The following is a 14,979-nucleotide window of genomic DNA, read 5'->3' on the forward strand; positions in this document are numbered from 1 at the left end:
TTTTTTTTTTTTTTAAGATTTTATTTATTTGCAAGAGAGAGAATGAGAGACAGAGAGCATGAGAGGGAGGAGGGTCAGAGGGAGAAGCAGACTCCCTGCTGAGCAGGGAGCCCGATGCGGGACTCGATCCCGGGACTCCAGGATCATGACCTGAGCCGAAGGCAGTCGCTTAACCAACTGAGCCACCCAGGCGCCCCAACCCTCATGCACTTCTAGAGAGAAGATGGAACTACAGTTCCCGAATTTACTTCCTTCAACACTCTCCCACACCTGTTTCTTTTTCCTCCAAACTTCTGAGATGCAATCATTTCACCATGAGAGAATTTCCTCACTATTGTGTCCAAATCAATGATTTTTAATTAAAATACAATAGTAAGAGTTATTGTAATATGCTATATGACAATATTTGCCAGTATTGCTATGATGTGATCATGGAAAAGGCATTATTAAGCCAGCTCAAAAAGTAAGTTGTATTCTCAGAAACAAAATAATAATTAGGTGTTCAGTGTCTATCAAGGAATTAGCATTAAATCAATCACATACATGACCAACTAGATGTAATTAAGGGGTAATGCTGGTGCAAAGTGTTGCCTGCCCCATTTTCTTTCTGTATCGCCTGACTGAGCCTTTTCTCCCTTAATGTTTACTAACAGAATTCCAGCACTTTGCCTTGAAACTGCAGACCATTTGAATTCCCACTAAGAAAAATTAGGAGAAGGACAGGAAAAATGAAGGGGGGGAAATCAGAGGGGGAGACGAACCATGAGAGACTGTGGACTCCGAGAAACAAACTGAGGGTTTTGGGGGGAGGGGGGTGGGGGGATGGGTTAGCCCAGTGATGGGTATTAAGGAGGGCACATACTGCATGGAGCACTGGGTGTTATATGAAAACAACAAATCATGGATCACTACATCAAAAGCTAATGATGTATTGTATGGTGACTAACATAACATAATAAAATAAAATTTAAAAAAAAGAATCTGTGCTTCACTTAATAATGCAAACAACTGTAAACTATAAACTTCCATGATAAATGTAAATAAGTCAACATGTTCTGAGTCCCCATATGGGCCTACATTTTGTGCTCAAATACTCACAACAAAGGAAACATGTTAAATAAGTCTACAATGTAATAAAACAGATTTAAGATTAATTTAAACTGCTAATTAGTAATAATTATGGTGTTTACTTAGAATTTAGTGGGACTTTGAGTAGAATGGATTAATGGACTCAATAAATTTCAAAATTTTAAAAAAGTTTAAAAAATTTTAGAAGTAGGGGCGCCTGGGTGGCTCAGTCACTTAAGCATCTGATTCTTGATTTCAACTCAGGTCATAATCTCAGCGTCAAGAGATGGAGCCCCCCATCAGGCTCCACGCTCAGTGGGGAGTCTGCTGGAGATTCTCTTTCTCTCTCTCCCTCTGCGCCTCCCCTGCTCACATTTTATCTCTCTCTCTCTCTCTTTTTCCCTCTCTCTCAAATAAATAAATAAATCTTTAAAAAATAAAATAAAATTTTAAAAATGCCCCATGCTGACTGAACCCTGTAGCACTAGATTAGAATCAGAGACGTCAGTATAAACTCATGTTTAACTTAATATAAATACAAATAGATAGATGCAAAAACAAGTATAGACATGTGTGTATATGTGGGTTAATATGCTACATACATTACCTAGCTCAGTCTGCAGAGAGGGCCTAGAAGCAATGACACCCCAGTAGCATTCAGCACATCCAGTTCCATGATTTGAATCCACAAGCAAATGTAAAAGAGCTTTCAGTAACCAGAGATGGAACAATTTGAGCAACAGAATAAATAACACAGTATGGGATCATAACTTGGAATATAATGTAAATATGAGATGCACTAAGTTTTTAGTAAAGGAACAAAAGAAATGGCTGAAAAAGAGAGTGGACATAAGCAACAAATATTTCAAAAAAAGATTACAGAAAAAGGAAGGCAGTTGGAAGGTTCTGGCAATTGATTAATGAAGATGGAAACAAACATAGACCACATCACTCATAGGAGGAATAGAATCAAGAAGACTGAATTTCCCCCTTCAAATCCTGAGGATGCTCAATCCTTGAAGATGTGAGATGTAGAATTGGGTAGAGTTGAAAGACAGGGCTGAAACAAGGGCTTTGGTTACAAGTTTGTATGTAAAATACTTATTTCATCCATTGCCTTCCACAGCCTAGATGTAAAATCCTGGGACCTAGATGCCCATTCTCCAGAGGGTCCTGCTCTAGGAAAACTGAGAGGTTTCAGAAAAGAGATAGCTCCAAGACTATAGATAAAATCCTCAGAGATAGTTGAAAGATTTAGCATCTTTAAGACAAGAATTAGATACTGGTTCTCCCAATTAATAGGAGCTTCAGAGGTGAAAAAGAAGAATTGGAAGATGCCAATTATCAGAGAAATAATACTAGAGAAATTCCCAGAAATGGAAACACAAGTTTTTATATTGAAAATTCCCACTGAGTGTCCAACATACTGAAAGAAAAACAAAACAAAACAAAACAAAAAGATGTAGGGAACATTATTAGAAATTCTGTTACACCAAATCTGAATAACAAATGAGAAAATACAAGTTATCTACCAAAGAATAAGAACAGCATGAAGTTTCTCTTTAGTAACCTTGTATACTAGAGGACAGTAGACCAAAACCTTCAAAAATATGAGAGAAAATGATTGTCAGCAATTAACTCTCCACTCTGCAAAATTATCAGTCAAGTGTGAAGTAAAATAAAGATATTTTTATAAATGCATGAATTCAAATAAATTCTCCTCAGGCCCATCTTTTCTAAGAATTCTACTTGACAATATGCTCCAACAAAATAATAAGGTAACCATGAAAAAGAAAGTTAAGAAAACCTGATATGGTAGATTCAACCTAAAAAATGGTGAAGGAGAGTCCCCATATGACAGCTAAATAACATGTCTGGGGAACTGTCAGGCCAGCAGTCAAGAGCAAAGGAAGCCAGGACCTCAAGGCATTCAAGGAATAAAGGGCAGGAAGACAACTAGAGTACAAAATATGGTAGAACATCTAGAAAAATTAAAGGTATGTGGATGGAATTTGGCCAAAAGAAAAAAGGGTACCTGAAAAAATTTTAAACTATACAATAATGAATATATTCATATAAGTAGTGGTTTCTGATAACTTACATTAGCAATATATCTACCTTGGGAAGAATGGAGGAGAGGCAGTGAGTGTCCAAAATTGATAAATCCTCACCAATCAAAACAGGAAAACAATAAGGAATCTCTCTACTTGATTACTAAGAATATGATAGTATAAAAATATCATTGTAAGTAAGGATATAACCACTGAAAATAAAGCAAACAAAAGCATTAAAAATGATTGCTTCTTAAAAGCAAGAGGGGCACCTGGATGGTGAAATCGGTCGATCAGCCCACTCTTGGTTTTGGGTTAGGTCGTGATCTCAGGGTCGTGAGACTGAGGCCCACTTTGGGCTCCAGACTCAGTGTGGAGTCTGCTTAAGACATCCTCTCCCTCTCTCTCTGCCTCCCCCCCACCCCTGCTGTCTCTCTCAAATAAGTAAAAAAATATTTTTTAAAAGCCTGGGTGGCTCAGTCAATTAAGCATCAGACTCTTGATTTCAACTCAGGTCATGATCTCAGGTTCCTGGGATCAAGGCCCGCATTGGGCTCCCTGCTCAGTGGGGAGTCTACTTGAGGATTCTCTCTCTCCCTCTTCCCCCACTCTCTCTCTCTCTCTCAAATAAACAAATAAATCTTTTAAAAAAAGTTCTCATCACAAAAAAAATTGTAACTATGTGAGGTGAAAGATAACTACGCTTACTGTGGTAATCACTTCACAATACACACATATATCAAATCACTGTCTTGTACATCTAAAATTAATACAATGTTATAGTCAATTATATCTCAATTTTTAAAAAAAACAACTATTAGTGGGGGTGGTAATGGGTGTGGAATGTGAGTTTTTATTAAAAGTGTTCTATGACTAGGTAATTTTTTAAATTTTGTACATGTTTCATATTAAATTTTTATATTTAAAAAATTAAAATATTGGAAATGTCACATTTTAAAAATCAGAGAAATAATACTAGAGAATTTCCCAGAGGTGAGCAGTAGACATGTCCCTATTGACAATGCACCTGGTAACATACATGTGCCAGGTTAGATCACTAAAATTTTGGATCTTTTCTTTCTTTTTCAACAGATATTTTTCAATAGATATTTTTCCTGAATATCTAGCAGGTGCCAGGCACCATTCTAGGTCTGGAGCTATAGTAATGATCAAAACCAAATTCTTATTCAGTGGAACTCATCTGGGGGTTGGGGGAAGCAGGCAATATAACAACTGAATATAGAAAGTGTCAGGGATGGTAAGTTCTTAGAACGAAAAAGCATGGGAGTCAAACATAGTAATTTCATGGTAAATTTTTAATGAATTAAACTATCAACCTGATAATATTTTCCCAAACCTGAGATTCCAGCTACTCTCAAAGCTACTTAAAAGTTGAAAGAATAAATCAATAATTACCTATATACTCTTCTCCTAAATTCATCAATTCCTAACAATTTTCTGCATTTGCTTCCTCTTTCTCTCCAGGTAGAGACAGAGAGAAAGAGAGACTGTTTTACATCATTTAACTTTTTACTGAGCCATTTGAAAAAGAGTTGTAAGCATCATGACTTTACCCCTATTTCATCCCTTAAGAATACGAATATTCTCTTACCTAATTTCAACACAATTATTTCATCTAAGAAAATTAATGAGGTATGCTTGTTGCTGCTGGGGTGTAATTGCTTCTTAGACATTAGTGAAGACAGCAAAGAATATATATACACAATTTGTTCATACTGCTATCTCCAATTCAAACCCAACATCCCAGCATTCTTCCTTAACTTCTCCCATTCCATATTTGTAGCCTCCTTCTCCCACAATGAAAAAGCCTGTTTCCCCCCAAAATCTATGTTTTCACTCATTCACTATCTACTACACAAACAAGATATCTGGAGAGTTGCAACATCAATATCACTAACAACAACAAACCCAGTAAGAAGAGTTAAAATGGGGTGCCTGGGTGGCTCAGTCGTTAAGCGTCTGCCTTTGGCTCAGGTCATGATCCCAGGGTCCTGGGATCGAGCCCCGCACCGGGCTCCCTGCTCAGAGGGAAGCCTGTTTCTCCCTCTCCCACTCCCCCTACTTGTGATCCCTCTCTCACTATGTCTCTCTCTGTCAAATAAATAAATAAAATCTTTAAAAAAAAAAAGAAGAGTTCAAATGTTTTGTAATTGTTTTTGTCCTTTAAATATATTCTTCTAAGTGTATATGATCAAAGTACTGTGCTCAAATTTACTTTAATTCCTTTTTCTGTGTAGTTATGATATCAACTTTACACACAATGAGGATTGTTTGTATTTGCATTAAGTTTTTAGTGTTTGCTTTTTATTTCATCCTTTTTATAGCTTATTTTTGAATATATAAAATATTTACATGAATGTATAAAATATTCCAAAAGTCAACATTATTTAAAGGTATATTCAGAGAAGTCTAGTTCCCAGCCTTAACCCTTCCTCAGTTCTCACCCACCTGTTTATGTAATCACTTTCGTTACTTTCTAGGTTGTCATTCCTATGCTTCTTTTTTGAAATCTAAGCAATGTGTGTGTGTGCTCTTATTTATTTATTCTTTATTACACAAAAGCAAGTTCACTGCATACCCTGTTGGCACCTTGCTTTATTTAATGATATATTCTGGAAATGATTCCATATAGTTACATAAAGATCTGTGTTGTCACTTCACAATGGCAAATTACACCACTTTTTGGCTGCTCAACTAATCTAAGAGTGGGTATTTAGATTGTTTTTAGTATTTTACTAATACAAGTCATTTTGTCATGAGTAGTTTGGGGCATTTTTGCTTTGTACTTGTAAGGTGTATCTTCAGGGGCTTACTACTATATTTAGTGTTTGGCATAATGGCTAGTTAAGTGCCAGAGAAATAGTGTGATAGTTGTCTATACAATGTCCAATTTCTCCTACCTACAAACAGAATCCTGGTTTAATTATAAGCCTCAGTATGCCAAATGAAAGAGTATATTCCCTACTCACTATTAAGGACACAGACTCAACAAGGAGGGGATTTTGTTGTCCTTTTGTCCTCTATATTATTTCTGTCTAAAACTTGAACAAAATGTCTGGAATCCCAGTTGCCACTTTGCACCATGAGGCAACCTCGAAAGCTGGAATCTAAATACAAAGGATGGGATAGAAGAGAAATTGTACACTGAGTTCTGGTCCTAAATTTCCTGCCTCCAGACTTCTTTAACATGAAAGAGAAATAAATTTCTATATTGCTTGAGCTAGTTATTGAAATTTTTCTTATAAATAGACAAAATCTTAGTGACACAGAAACTGGTACTTGAAAGTGGAATGCTACTAAGAACTTAAGCCAAAGAATGTCAAGAGTTAGTGGAGGAACAGTAGCTAGAAAGCTGGTGATCTTTACAATGAGGTAGCAAAATACTTAGTCAAATGCTTGCCTCTGTACTTTGGAAGTATGTTCATGTTCTGATAGAGACTCCAGTGTCAAGGGAAATAGTTGGAATATTCATAGCGATCCATGTGTGGGCTCTTATTTGTCACTTTTAGTAAAGTCTACAAGGGAGACACAAACTCAGATCAGAGCTACCAAGCCTATAAACTGAGATTAAAGGAAACACTGCTTTAGGAAGGGAGGTGTTCTCTGCCTGAAGTCTGTAATCTAAGTTGAATGAGAGACCCACAGTTTGAAGCCTCCAAGCTATAGAAGCAACCATTGCTTCTGTATTCTCAACTAGAGCAGTATTAAGAGGTGTTCTTAAGGGGCGCCTGGGTGGCTCAGTCATTAAGTGTCTGCCTTCGGCTCAGGTCATGATCCCAGGGTCCTGGGATCGAGCCCCGCATCGGGCTCCCTGCTCCGTGGGAAGCCTGCTTCTCCCTTACCCACTCCCCCTGCTTGTGTTCCCTCTCTCACTGTGTCTCTCTCTGTCAAATAAATAAATAAGATCTTTAAAAAAAAAGAGAGAGGTGTTCATAAAACTGCAGCCTTAACAGGGTTTAAGATGGGAGGTGTATCTGTTGGCAATGACAAGATTGAGGATGCAGGTTCCTACTAGAGCCATTATTTCAAATCCAGCCTTGAAGTTGAGAGTGTTGGCCAAAGGTAAAAGGTGAAAGTCTTCAGGCTTTAGAATTATGTATCTACAGGAGAGCTAGAGTAATACCATCCTTTTTGGAATAGATATAAGGCCACTGCTGCAGCCCTGGACTATGACCATGAAAACCGTCCCTGTCTCCTTGACTTCGACCTTCCAGAGGAAAACCAGCTGCTACTAATGCTCAACTGTTTACCTTAAAGCAGTTATATCAGATATGCTGCATAGGAGGAAATCTGTTATTGGCTTTCTTCCTCCTAAGACAAGGAGGAGGTCAGGAGGTGTAGCTACTATTGGTTGCACTAACAACAGGTTCACTAAATCAGAACATTCTTCCACCTGCGTCCTGCTGACCAATACGATGTTATCTCATAATTCCTGATTCCTTTTGAGCCAAAAGACTCGAATGCTAGTCTCTGACTCTTTTCAGGGGAAGGAAAAACATCTGTATTTTTCCCTTCCCTTCATTAAAGTCTGCTTTGCCTTTTTTCAAATAAATCCCCTAGGTGAGATCATTATAAGGCTAAATCGAAGGAATATCTCTTACAGACTTTACGAAGGAGGTACAACTTGAAGAATGGAAAGAACTTAAATCACCTGTTACTTATTTCAAGCATAATAAACAGCATGCACAAAGGGCTGGTGGAGAGAAGGCTTGGGCCTGTCCAAACAGCAATGAACTGGTTTGGCTGTGGGCATAGGCGAAGAGATGTATTTGGACAGGGCCTTGAAGGCAAAGCTAAGATGTTTGGACTTTGTCCTGTAGGTGACAAGGATTCCTAGAAAACAGTGAATGCTGTTTGCAAATACTGTTTTCATACAGTTTATAGAGCAGTGCCCAAAGCTAAATCCTGGAGTCAGCTACGTGCACAAGTTCAACTGAGGACAGTTAATAAGCAAAACAGAGTCGATTGGTGGTTCAGCCAGCAAGCTCTTCTCATGCTCACAAGCACAGGCAGCGATGGCAGGGTGAAAATGAGATGGACTCTGCTTGTTTCGAAAAACTCTTCCACTTGAATCTCTACAAAATCAGACTACCCAATGTGAAGACTTAGGTAGCATATGATGTAATATCCTTGCCAACTGAGACCTTCTTAAATCTTGCCTTTTTTCTCTCCATCATTACTTGATAGTGGGTCAGCATTGGAATGCATCTAGGAGCACCAAAAGTCAGATTTGTGACTTATCCACCGTCCATATTAAAATCTGTTCAAATACACCACTAAGTGACTATTTATGAACGTGTTGGCAATGCCCAGCCAAACACAAAGACAGAAACTTCCTAAGCTTACTAAGCAATCTTGAATTTTTTGCATAGATTTGTATAGTTCTCTCTATAAGCTTAATCAAAATAGGATACAAAACATTGTCTTTTGATCTCATTTACATCCAAGAGATTGTGCAACCTCACTCTGACAGTGCACTATGATTTTTCTGAACTTTAGAAAATCTGATCCTGAGACATGGTGTAATCTTAGGGGACTTAATGAACAGCCATTGTACCCACATCTGTGCAGTCATCTCGGCCTCTGAACTGTCAGCTCCAGATTGTAAATTTGATCTGCCAGTTCATGAAGCTGGGTCTCAGAGAAACAACATCAGGTCTGGCTTTAAAAAAGTATTGGGGGGGTTGGCACCTGGGTGGCTCAGTCGTTAAGCATCTGCCTTCAGCTCAGGTCATGATCTCAGGGTCCTGGGATCAAGCCCTGCATCGGGCTCCCTGCTCAGCAGGGAGTCTGCTTCTCCCTCCCCCTCTGCTGTTCCCCCTGCTTGTGCTCTCTCTCTGTCAAATAAATAAATAAAATCTTAGGAAAAAAAAAAAAGAAAAAAGATATTAGAGGGACCACTTTGAAAAAAAAGGAAGAAAGAAAAAAAAGTATTAGAGGGGCCCCTGGGTGCTCAGTCAGTTAAGCATCTGCCTTCAGTTCAGGTCGTGATCCCAGGGTCCTGGGATTGAGCCTGGTTGGCATCAGGCTTCCTGCTGAGCAGGAGCCTGCTTCTGCCTCTCCTCTGCCGCTCTCCCTACTTGCACTCTCTCACTCACTCTCTCTCAAATACATAAATAAATAAAATCTTTTCAAAAATAAATCAGGGGCATCTGGGTGGCTCAGTTGGTTAAGCGTCTGCTTTCAGCTCAGGTTATGATCCCAGGGTCGTGGGATTAAGCACTGAATCGGGCTCCCTGCTCAACAGGGAGTCTGCTTCTCGCTCTCTCTCTCTCCCTCTGCCCCGCCCCCTGCTTGTTTTTTTCTCTGTCTCTCTCAAATAAATAAAATCTTAAAAAAAATAAAAAATAAAATAAATTTACAAAAAGGTATTAGAAAGCAAAAATGGATTCAAAGGTAAAAAGAGTATTAAAAACCTTGAAACAAAAAATATACTATCAATGTCTCTCTAAACAACAGAATAAATTATCCTAACATGAATGCAAGAGGAATATTACTATTTGTTAGAGTTTTTCTTTCTCTCTCTCTGTCTCTCTGTTGATCTTTTTACCACTCTCCTATTTGGTACAGTATATCTTTTAAATTATGTCTTGCCAAGGACAAAGATAGTTTTTGTTGGTGCTTTCCCTCTGGAGGGAAAGCAAGGGTGAGTGTCATTTGAAGGTAGACAGCATCTTATTTGTTCTGTTGAAATCCTGGTGCACTGCAGAGACTTGATAAAAGCTTAAAAAATAAGGAAGAAGAAAAAAAAATAAGGCAGAAATCTACTATCAGTGGTACCATCAAGATCAATGCCCATGGTTATACTGAGGAAAAAAATTTTAACTCCACAAACTCCAGAGTTTGTGTTCCTGTAGATACATAAAAACCCTTCTGAATTCAGGCACTTAAGAGTTCTGATTATCTTTTTTTTCCTCCATAAAATAATACTTTCTACTCCTAAAAGGAATGCATAGCAATCAAGTATAAATTAACTAGACATTTTCTTTTTAGTTTAAAGAATTGTTTAAATTAATAATGTTGTCTAAATTATAGAACAGTCTCCTCAGTGAGATAGCATACTGTATTAATGTGGAGACAAAGGTGATTGTCTGGTACAGAAATCCAGGAGCTTTTGCTGGATTACCAGATATTATGAGTTGAATCATGTCCCCAGAAAGATATGTTGAAGTCCCAACTCCTTGTGCCTGTGAATGTGATCTTGTTCAGAAATAGGATCTTTGCAGATGTAATTCAGTTCAGATGAGGTCATTAGAGTGGGCCCTAATCCAATATGACCGGTCTCCTTGTAGGAAGAGGAAAATGCCACATAAGGACAGAGACACAGCGAGAACACCACGTGACAAAGGAGACAGAGACTGCACTGATAGAGCTGGAAGCCAAAGAACACCCAGGGCTGCTGGCCACCACCAGAAGCTGGGAGAGGTAAGGAAGGGTCTACCAGAATCTCAAAGGGAGCATCACCCTGCCCAAACCTTGACTTTGAACTTCCACACCCAAGAACTGTGAGAGAATACATTTCTGTTGTTCGAAGCCAGCTAGCTTGTGGTACTTTGTTCTAACGTTCCAGGAAATTAGTAGAACAATACTGTATTAGAACAATGGCAGGAAATAAGAAGTCAAGCTGGGTTGGAAAAAAACACAAAATTTGTCTCAGAAAACTTGGATTTGGATCTTGGTTCCACCATAACCCTGCTACATGGATATTATGGTTATTATTATATGCTAACAAAACTATTTTTACCTGAAATACAAAATGATTATTTTAATCCTTAAACAAATTATTAAAGTCTATAATTCTGTGCAAGTGGTCCAAGAATCAAGAGTTGGACTAACCCTACTATCCCAGACTGCTAAGATTACTCTGATATGTCCTACCAAACAACGGGATGCATTACTTTGATGCTTTATAAAGAATTTTGTTTCTTGATTTCACAGATTTTTTTAAATTTCTGCTTTGTAAAATTTTAAAACAGTGGTGAGAAAGTAGGTAGAGTGTTAATAACTGTAATGAAGAGAAGCTAGAATGACACTCCGCATGTATGTATGTCTTATTGTTGTTGCAAATCTCACTTGAGATGGTGAAATTGGCTTTGTAGACCACTGCTATGGACTGAACTGTGTCCGCCTAAAATTCATACGTTGAAACCTTAACCACTCATGTGACTGTATTGGAGATAGGGCCTTTAAGGAGGTAATTAAGGTTCAATGAAATCATAAGGGTGCAAACTTGATCCCACAGGACTAGTGTCATTATAAAAGATATGTTTCTCTCTGCCTCTCTCCCTCTCTCCCTCCCTCCCCCCAACCATCTCTGTCTCTCTGTCTGTCTCTTTCTCTCTTGCCACCATGTGAGGGCAGAGAAACACAACCATCTGCAAGCCAAAGAGAAAGTGTTACCAGAAACTGAACTCTGCTAGAACCTTGATCTTGGACTCTATGGTCTCCAGAACCATGAGAAAATACATTTCTTTTTTTTTTTCCAGCCACCCAGTCTGTGTTATTTTGTTATGGCAGCCTGAGCAGACGAAAACAACAATTAAACATCTGGCAGGGTAAAAGAAGGTCTGTATAATCTGAACAGTTAGAGAAAACCTATTCTAAGATAAAACTACTATGTCGAAAATACATTGTATCTGAGTCCTTTCGTTTTCTTTCTAACACATTGAGGAATCATTTGGGGAAGTCTCTGAAAAACACAGCTTCCAGGGCCACTGGGGGCCACAGCCTCAGGGATTTTAATTCGGTAGGTCTAGAGCAGGGCCTGGGTTTTGGTGCTCTAATTTTTACATTCCCCGGATGATTGTGATGCGTCTCCAGGTTTAGAAACCGCTGTGCCAGGGAAACACATCAGAAAGAATAGAGTTAATAAGTGAAATCCCCTTCTCTCATGTTTTCTTCTCCTCTCCTCAAACCTACCTATCCTTCACCCACCTTTTTCTTACCAGTAAAATGACTTTCAATTAATCAGAGTGTTGAATTGAAATCAGTGCGTAGAACTTTTCTGATAAAGAACAAGAACCTGCCACTCTCTGGTCCAACAATTAGACGGTCTGCACAAAAGCAGAACACAAACCTGAGGAAGCCGCTGAATTGGCTCTGTCTGCTCAAGAGGTCTGTCACAGACCTCTAGACACTTGTATTCAAAATGGCCTTCTGGGTTCTTCTATTTACTTTCTTTTTATTTTTGCATTTTTTGATCTCCCAGCCTAGAAACAAGTGAAATTCCAACATTCCTTTTCCCTCCTGCCCCTCCTCTCTAGTTCGTCACCAAATCCTGTTGATTTTGCCTTTTTAGGTCTGTCTCAAATACTTCCCTATTTCTATAGTATCCATAACCTCTGTCTTATTTCTGCTTCATATAACTTCACACATAATTATTGCAATAGCTCTGGTTCTCCTTGCTTGCTGTCTTGACCTGCTGTGATCCAATCCAGATTAAGATCCTTCATACTCCTTACGGTGACTGGCAGGGTTCCTCTTCCTTTCAAGGATAATTTCCAAAACATTACCCCAGCCCTGACCCCTAAACACACACCCCAAGGTCAGTCACACTGAACTATTTTATGCGCTGAACACTTTATCTTATGATTCAAATGAATTTCACACATTAGCTAGCATAAATCGCCCCTCTACTCAGAATAGGACTTTCCCAAAATTTGTCCAGTCGCACTCATCATTCCTTCCAGACCATCCTAAATCCTGCCTCCTCCATGAAATGCTATAGATCTTCACCTGTAGGGTTAATAGGAAAAAATGTGAATAACTCAAATCTCTGAATAGGCCTGTTTGGGTAAGAAAAGAATATGGGGTGGTGAAAGCCAAGCCTCGACATTGTGCCTCTAGAGCCTAGGATGTAAAGCCGAGTCTGCTGAAGCTATGATGAAGAGAGAATCCAGTGCCTGGAGGGAGTCAGCTCTGCATCCCATACTGCCCAACAGCTCCCCAACAGTGCTGGGGGAGGCACAGTCTTTCCTTCACCGTGCAGCATGGCCATGGAGAACAAGACAGCGGTGAGGAGAAGGCTTGAACCACCTCCCACATGGAGGACCATTTAAGCTATAACATTAGGGACCCTTACTCAAAATGTAAGAAGAAAGGAAGGAATTGGAAATCCACTGAGGGAAAGGTAAAATATCAGAATATTTCACCATCGGTGCTGCCATTATGATGTCTGAAGTTCCTAGGGCTGAAATTTTAAGAGAGACTCTTGTGAGAAACTCAATCTACTTTCCTTCCAAGGACTTGCTTTGGGAAGTATTTGTTAATAATAATTTCCAGAGCCTTATGTAATTAACTTTAATTTAAAACCTTTTTTAGGGGTGCCTGGGTGGCTTGGTTGCTTAAGCGTCTGCCTTTGGCTCAGGTCATGATCTCGGGGTCCTGGGATCAAGCCTGGGATCGGGCTCCCTGCTCAGCAGGAAGTCTGCTTCTCCCTCCCCCACTCCCTCTGCCTCTGCCCCCACTTATGCTCTCTCTCTCTCAAATAAATAAATAAAATCTTTAAAAAAAAATAAAAACATTTTTTAATACCAACACTTTCTGAAAGGATTGTGGCTAATTCTCTCTGTATAGACACATGGAATTCCCATGTTGACCCAGTCACCTGTGTATTCAAGAATTTGCTGGAACTAAAGTAGGTTTGGGGCTCCCAGACATGCACTCTTTGCACCGCAGATTCAAAGAAAAGCAATTGTGTCTCCATGATGCTCTTTCTTTCAGTTTCAGTATATTCAATACAGGCTCACTCTTTTTCTGTCTCCCAGCACACCAGGCTTTGTATCAATCTTTAAGGAGGATGCTAATGACGAAAGTACCAACTTTGAAGTCGGGAGACCTGGGATCTAATGCAGACCCTGCCTCTGACCAGACGTGTGACTTTGGAAAAGGCCATACGTATCTTTCTTTTCACAGCTTATATCCTTATCTGTACCAAAAAAAAAAAAAAAAGTATACTATATATTAATGTCTAAGGTGTCAGATTTCTCTAAAATTCTTGGGGATCTGATAAACAATTTTATATTGAATATATCTACATTGGAAGTACACCTCCATGTACTGACGATGGCCTTAAATAATTTATCTGCTGACTTCTCTAGGCCTCACTCCTGGTGCCAGCCAGGTTTTAAACCTCAGTGTTGCCATTCTCTGGCTACAAAGATTTGGGAATGTTGCCTAACTTCTTTGAACCAATCTACCAATCTAAAAGATGAGGATAATAATAGCCCTCTCCGCAAATGTTGTTGCAAAGATTAAATGAGTTAATACACATAATATGTTTAGAGCAGCACTGCACATAGGAAGAAGTCCATAAATGTCAGCTACTATTACCATCCTTATTGTCATGATAAAGTAAGAACAGCAACCTGCTTTGACTTCTCCCCTGATTCGTGAGGGTCAATTAAGGTAATATATGCTGAAGTGATTTGTAAATGTAAAAGTGCTATTTAAAGTTAGGGAATTATACAAATGTTCAGCCACTGGTGACAAGACTAGGGAAAAAAGTATTACATATCCATATAATGCAAAACAATTCAGTAATTGGAAAGAAGGAACTACTGGTACTTGCTACATACAGATGAGCCCAAAGACATTGTGCTAAGTAAAAGAAGCCAGACGCATAATATTGCATATTTATATGCACTGATATGCAAATTTATAAAGACAGAAAGCAGATCAGTGGCTGCCTAGGACAGGCGGTGGGAGCAGGGACATTGACTGTAAACAGGCATGAGGGAAATTTTTAGGGTAATGGAGATGTTCTCCTGCTGGACTGATGATGGCTGCACAACTCTGCACATTTAACAAACCCATGAATTGTATACTCACGACGGGCAAA

The 14,979-nt window shown here is 39.0% G+C and overlaps 1 protein-coding gene across 3 annotated transcripts in view; it reads left to right on the plus strand.

Annotated features, from left to right (window-relative positions):
* The first annotated feature begins 10,456 nt into the window (after positions 1–10,456).
* The window catches only part of HTR1E (5-hydroxytryptamine receptor 1E), an 87,530-nt gene continuing 83,007 nt past the window's right edge, over positions 10,457–14,979 (plus strand). For all 3 annotated transcript variants that reach the window (XR_014147801.1, XM_081828611.1, XM_081828612.1), the window contains exons 1-2: positions 10,457–10,565; positions 11,627–11,705. The gene's annotated coding sequence lies outside the window, so the exon portion shown is untranslated. The remainder of the gene's footprint in view (positions 10,566–11,626; positions 11,706–14,979) is intronic.

This window comes from Leptonychotes weddellii, chromosome 8 (assembly GCF_054177405.1).
Source record: "Leptonychotes weddellii isolate Sample4059 chromosome 8, ASM5417740v2, whole genome shotgun sequence".
Classification (NCBI taxonomy): Eukaryota; Metazoa; Chordata; class Mammalia; order Carnivora; family Phocidae; genus Leptonychotes; species Leptonychotes weddellii.